This window comes from Bos indicus x Bos taurus, chromosome 8 (assembly GCF_003369695.1).
Source record: "Bos indicus x Bos taurus breed Angus x Brahman F1 hybrid chromosome 8, Bos_hybrid_MaternalHap_v2.0, whole genome shotgun sequence".
In the NCBI taxonomy this organism is placed as follows: Eukaryota; Metazoa; Chordata; class Mammalia; order Artiodactyla; family Bovidae; genus Bos; species Bos indicus x Bos taurus.
The window spans coordinates 7,953,823-7,960,634 of record NC_040083.1 but is presented as its reverse complement, the minus strand read 5'-3'; positions in this window follow the sequence as shown (position 1 = coordinate 7,960,634).

Genomic DNA, 6,812 nt, shown 5'->3' with positions numbered 1-6,812 from the left:
GAGGACTTCGTTTTTACTTGTTTGGAATTATAGTGATTATGAAATGCTTGAGAGAGAGAAAGAGGACACATAAGCTGGGAGGTGATCTGACCTGATCTGAGATTTTGAGATTATGGTGGATTGGTCAGAAATGAGGAGCCTGATTGAAGTCCATGATCACCTAACTGCGTCATCAGCTTCTTAAACACATCGAGACACACGAACATGCCAATCTTGGGCGTGTGTATGTACACGTGTGTGTATATATACAGACGTGTATGTCTTTGTATATATATGCACACACGCGTGTGCACAAACACATATGTGTTTGTGTGTATCTTTTTCTTAAAGGGCTTAAAACGTTGCTGAAATGAAGTATTTTGATGTTAGGTCTCTTGCTGGACTTGAAATAGACCTTGCCCAGATGGACTTTTGTTTCTCCCTGGCCGGGGCCATGCTGGGCTCCCCTGAGCCGTAGTGTTCCTGCATCTCTTCCCCCTGGGATGGGAAGCAGGTCTGCAAGGCAACCAGAGACTCATACCACAGCTGACTAAGTAGCTCCCCGCTTTCTAGAAAGTAGATCATGCCTAGAAACTCTGACTGTTAGCATGGTGGCCATCAGAGCAGGAAAGAGAGGGACACACAGGGGGACAGGGAAGACAGGAAGTTACTGCTTGGAGTCCAGTCAGCATTAGATGTCCTTTGGTGCCAGGGACTCTGACCACGGAAACTCAGACCCCTGGGTTTGGCCGGGCAGTATGAGTATCTGCAAATGGCATGAAGCTACCTCGTGAGGCCCACAGGGACTCGGGGAATGTGACTCCCTTCCTGGTGACTCGAACAGACAGAGACATTTCAGGGCAATCCCCTTTAGGAGGCAGAACTGACTTCAGAGCAGGGCCACCACATTCCTCCCCAGCGCAGTGATGGTCACAAGTCTGGGGACAGAGCTGAGAAGAATCAGGTGTGCATGGTGTAGAAAAGGGACAGGATGCACGCGACCCAAAGTGCCAGGCTGTCTGGTTATGCTGGAGGGGTCCTTCCACAGAGCGGAGAAGAACTTTGAGGGAGTTACCTGGAGAGGAGAGATACTACACTTGTGCTTTGAGTCACAAACCTCTCTTGCCCTGCTTCCTGTTCTTTGGTTTCTGCTCTGACCAGAATTGCGCAGGAAGTGAGGGATGGAGCTGTGAACTGAGAATGTTTGGGATCCAGACAGGAGCTGGCTCTCTGACCCATGTCAGGTAGGAGAGAACCACGGGGTCTGGACAAGACCCTTGGAAAACTTTCCAAGCTCACTCCAGAAGAGCAGCTTTTGGGGTGCACATCTCCCGACCCTGGGTGGTGTGGCACGCAGCCCGCTGCTGCAGACTGCCACCTTGGGAGCACACAGGACCCTTCCTCCCCCCATTTTCGGGTCCCTTTCTTCCTAGCGCCAGTCCCCAGCCTATAATAGCTCTGTTATCTCTTCCCTGAATGGACTCCTGTGACCAGACACATCAGCAGGAAGCCCGTTTCCTACTGGTGTCACAGGAAAGCGGCTCCTTGGGGTATAAAGAGGGAAATGCAGAGGTGGGACCTGGCAGATGGGAATACAGCCATGGATGGACTCAGGTGGCTTTTTAAAAAAAACAACAAAAAATGTGCACAATTGAAGCAAATATATGAGCAGGAAAGGAATGGAAGGGAGAGAGGGAGAAAAGGCAGGAGGAAGGGAAGACAGGAAAGAAAGAGGGAAAAAAAGAAAGAAGGGCAAAAAGAGGAAAAAAGAAAAATAGGCTCCCATCAAGTTTCTGCCATTTCTCGGCATCTGCAAGTAGTCACTGTGGTTTGCCAGCGGGTAGAGCTTCTCGGCATTCCTAATCCCATTGTCTGCCCAGGAAAGGCCACGCAGTCCTAGCTCTGGCCTCACTGACCTTACCCTGCAGGGATGTGGGGGGCACTTCCACGCTCACTCAGTCACTGGCTCTCCCAGTGCATCTGCCTGCAGGGTCAGAAGGCTGGAATCCAGTCTCTCTTCCCCAGATAATGGCTAATTTCTAGGATGTTGTCTTATCATTTGTTCAGTTTCTCTTGGATACTTTTCTATCAGTCATTCTTCCCATTTTAACCCCGGTGAAACTTCCTAACTGGCTCTTTAAAGAGCAGAACTATTGTAAATTCTCAGGTAAATCAAAGCTTAGAGGGCATAAAATTTGTAATTTCCCCTAAAGGGCTAACGAAATATTTTCTTGGTTACTCTTGAGTGTGAGCGGTGTCTGAGAAGCTGGTTGGGAGGTATCTTGGAGGATCTAAAGGAAGCAGAGTCATCAACACCATTCATTTGGAGATTCTAACAACTGCCTCCCCACTGGACAAATGATCAGGCACACATTTATGAAAGGCAGGTTCTAGAACCTGGCAGTTTCAAGTGGGAGTTGGCTGCAGGAGTTTTAGTCAGCCTTCTGAGACTCGCCTTTCTCCCGTGTGTATCTCATCTTGATCCTCAGTTCCCCATGTTCCCTGAAGTAGATGTGTGAGTAAATATAGCTTCCAAACTTCAGACCAGACCTTCTTTTATTCTTGAGTTTGCTGATGTCAAAAACAACAGTGAACTCTAGACAGTGGATTAAGTCTATCAGCTGAACCTCTCAAGGTGGTTTACGGCCACCTTTCTGTTGACCAAATTCTCAACCTAAAGGAACATAAGTGAGCCTATTTCTAACTCAGTCTCTCCAGAGTAGGTCTGTGGAGAAGTGGTTTAGCCAGAGGTGGGGAGAAGGCTAAGGAGATACCCTTGCCCTTCATCACACCTGACCTGTCCAGGAAAGGCTTAGGGGAAACCTATGTTAAAGCCAGGGAAAGGTCTTATGCCTTTGGCAGGTGACCTAGACTACATTAATTAATGGGCCCCTTTGGATGCAAAAGGAAGCTCTTAAAACTAGATTTAATTTCATTTAACTGAGCACCTATTGTATGCACAACACCATCCTTGCCCATGGGTGATGAACCAAGGGAGGGAAAACATTGACTGAATCGTGGAAAGTGTAAAGGCTGAGATTGGCATTCACCCATCCTAAGGATAAAGACTTCCCATGGGACTTCAGTGTGATCTTGAACCAATTATTTGTTTCCAAAATGTTCTTTTCAGCTGTAACACACTCTGGCCACGATGACTCAGCTGGAAAGTCAAAGCGCTCTAGTGGAAGGCAGGATGATAAATACTGGGTTGGCCAAAAAAGTTCATTTAGATTTTGATAACATGGAAAAAGCTCGAATGAACTTTTTTGGCCAACCCAATACCATAGATGGCTTTCCAGGTGGCACTAGTGGTACAGAACCTGCCTGCCAATGTAGGAGGCGAAAGAGATGCAAGTTTGATTCTTGGGGTGGGAAGATGCCCTGGAGAAGGGCATGGTAACCCACTCTAGTGTTCTTGTCTAGAGAATCCCATGGACAGAGGACCCTAGTAGGCTACAGTCATGGGGTTGCAAAGAGTTGGACACGACTGATGACTTAGCACTCAATACATGGAGACACAGAGCAAATGCTGAGCCCCTCCAGCTGAGGGAGCACTCGACTCTGACAGTAAGGGGAGATCTCTGAGCCAAGTCCATCAATATTTCCCTTCTGCAGAGCTACAGAACAGCGCTCTGGCTGCCAGGGATTGTGCTGGCTCTTGGTCTCATATAGGGAGCAGGAGTAGTGACAGATGTGGGTTCGCTTCTCTCTGCCATCTCTTCTGGTTGGCAGCGGCAGGAGGAGCTGGGAAGGCAGGGGCCTGGCCCTCCCGGTCCCAGCAGCTCAGAACTGCACTGCACTCATCCACCCCAACTCCACCCACTGGGGTTACGGGGACTGTGGTCAGGACACCAGTGACTTTGGGTCTGTGGAGAGGCAATGGGCTCAGAGGTCAGCAATGCATCTCCCATCAAGAAGGAAGTTCTGGGAACCCCTGGAAGGAACAAATGGGCAGAGACCATTCTCCTAAAACTATGGGCAGTCAGTCTCCTGAACGCTCAGGTCTGTTACTGCAGGAGGCGTGTAGGTTGAAAATACCATGAATGGAGGCTTGGGGGCAGGGGAGGGTGGGGTGTCTAGGTGGCTTCTTTCTGTCCCATGAAGATGCTAGAGGGGGGCTGTCTTCAAACAGAGGTCTCTTCTGGCAAAAGTCTTCTTATGCCCCTGTTGGCCACGACCCCAAAGTAGGTGTGGATGAACAGATTGCGGAAAAGTGGTAGGAATAATTCATTGTTCCTCACACTGAAATCGGGGTATCATTTTTGGTATAGATAAACATGAGAACTTGAACAACTTAAGGGAAAAAAAAAAAACACAATTCAAGGAACCAGAAGGAAAAGCAATAATTCAATTTAAATAAGTCTGCCACCCAGACTACAGTGTCAGACTCCCTCTGAGCAGCCTCCTGAGTTGTTGCATTGACCAGGGTTTGGGAAGAAGGGTCCCTGCAAGTAAGCCTTTTGATCTTAGTCTCAGGATCCCCCATCCTGTCATCATGGGCTTAAACACCAAGTCCCAGAAGCCTTGCAGGTCACACCAGCATGACCAGTTGGCATCCCTTCTTCCAGCCCTGACCAGGCATGACAGAAGGCATGTGGCTGGTGAGGATGGCTCTGCACCCCCCCACCCTCAGGTCCAGACCTTCTACAGCAAGTACAGGCTCCCCATCCCCATGATGAGTGTGGTCCCCCACCTAGAACGAGAAACACAGGGAGGACTATTTCAAGGCTGGCAAGCGACTAATAAAAATTAAGATGTCATTTCCCATGCACTCTGCAATCTGCCCCCTTTCCTTTTCTGGTTTGTCAGTGGCACACATCATTCTTGGTGCTCTGAATGGCCAACTTCCAGTTTTCTTGGCCAGACTATAAAGATGGAGTAATTCTAATGTAGATTCTAAGCCAACACTCATGGTTCTCAGCTCTGTGGACAGGTGTGGACATCTCTTTGTCCTCATTTAATCTAGAGCCGGTGCTATCTGTGGCTAACAGTGCCTATGGATGTAATTCCTTCATTTCATCTCTTTTTTCTGTGTGTGTGTGTGTGCTAATGCATTGCCACAAAGGAAACATATTAGAAAGACAGATATCCATAAAAAGACTTTCCTTAGCTTAAGATTTTTGTTCCGATTCTCACTTTTGTTAGGAGGGCTCGGTTTTCAGTGTCTCAGTCAGCCCCCCGCCCCCCGCCACCTCCTCACTTTTCTTTTGAAAAATGGAAAGGTATTCCTTTTCTATGAGCCACAAAGACGTTTCCGTAAAAGGAACCGCATCAGGCTCCGTCTTCCCTCTCTCCCTGGTGAGTGGAAGTGGGTAGATGCTCGTGGGTTGGGCTCATGTTTGAATCATTGGCTCCAGGGTTCTTGCTCAAGAGGAAAGACTTTTTCTGTCGCCCCACCACGGCGAGGTCAGGGCACTGACAACAAACAGTTCAACTTCTCGAAACCTCGTGGTGCCTTTTCTTGTGGTGCTTCTCTCGTGTTTCTCCAGACAAGGCAGCCACTTGCAGCAAACAGCAGTGTCAGGGCTTTTCCTTGGTATTACGTGCCAGTGCAGTAAAAGACTTAATGTATACATATATAAATAGATATAGAGATATCACTATAGTTATATAATTATATAATTGAGGTTCTGATGCAGCTTTGGTGGGAGTTGATTACTCCTCTGCAAAAATAGACACTACTCAACGGGAACTCACAGCTCTGGGGGAGAGTTTTGACTTCTGGGAAGGACGCCAACAAATGAGATAGGTTACTTCTGGTGATGAGTTTTCTTCTCCTTTCTTGTAAAAGTCGCTGTCTCCATAAACGTGGAACGTTTGCGAAGGGAGCCAAGAGCAGCTTCTTTTTTGAACTTCCTTTGGTGCTGATATTTTCAAAATTGCTTTGTTGCTTTTGCTTCCTCATCAGTGGCTAAAAGACTTGTTTTCCAAAACCTCGACCCACCCATCAAAGGGGATGGGGGACTGGGAATAAAAGGCTAGAGGTTGGGGGTCTCTGACTCTGTGACTTAACCCAGACCGTTTTCTGGGTATGGCTCCCAGACTCAGTCTCCCCGTCTCAAATAGACATCATATTTCCTTACCTCACGGGGAAGGGTAACTTCAGAGGATTCATCAATGGCCCTCAAACATGAAATCATGATTAATTTGGAGACAGCAACTTGGCATGTTTTTAAGATTTAGTTTGTATGTTGCTATCTTGACGTTTTGCTTTCTTCCCCTCCTGCTCTTCCATCTCCACCAAATTGTATGTCCTCCCTTCGGCAATACCTTTGAAAATCGTGTAACTGATAGCCCTCACCTAAAGGGTTGGGTAGTGCTAATTTCTCCCAAGGGAACAACATCACTAATACTGTATAAGGTGCTAGAATCAAACCTCATTTTATAAACTTTGGTTCTTAGAGAAAAACAAAACATGCAGAATTCTTTCTGTGAAGCCTTACTATAGATTGTTATAGCCAATTGTTTATCCAAAAAAATAAAAGAAAGAGAGAATAGAAAATAAAGATAAGATGCAGTGATTCTGTATAAAATGTAACTAAAAAACCTTCACTATTTCCTATATTAATGTAAACTATCATATATATATATACATATATATATATGTTTGAGGCAGATGGAAAGAATGAAAAAGCATAAAGTATGTTCATCTTTCTTTTCATTTTCAGTTGGTTCACAACTGTTAGTATGTGAGCAAGAGAGGTTTCTGGTGGGATGGGATAAGGAATGCCTAGTATGATATAGGAAATAAGTCTTATTACTGTCCTGTTCTACATGGTATTAGAAGGAGTTTGGTTGAATGTGAGGACAGGGAAATCAATGAAAACACAGAT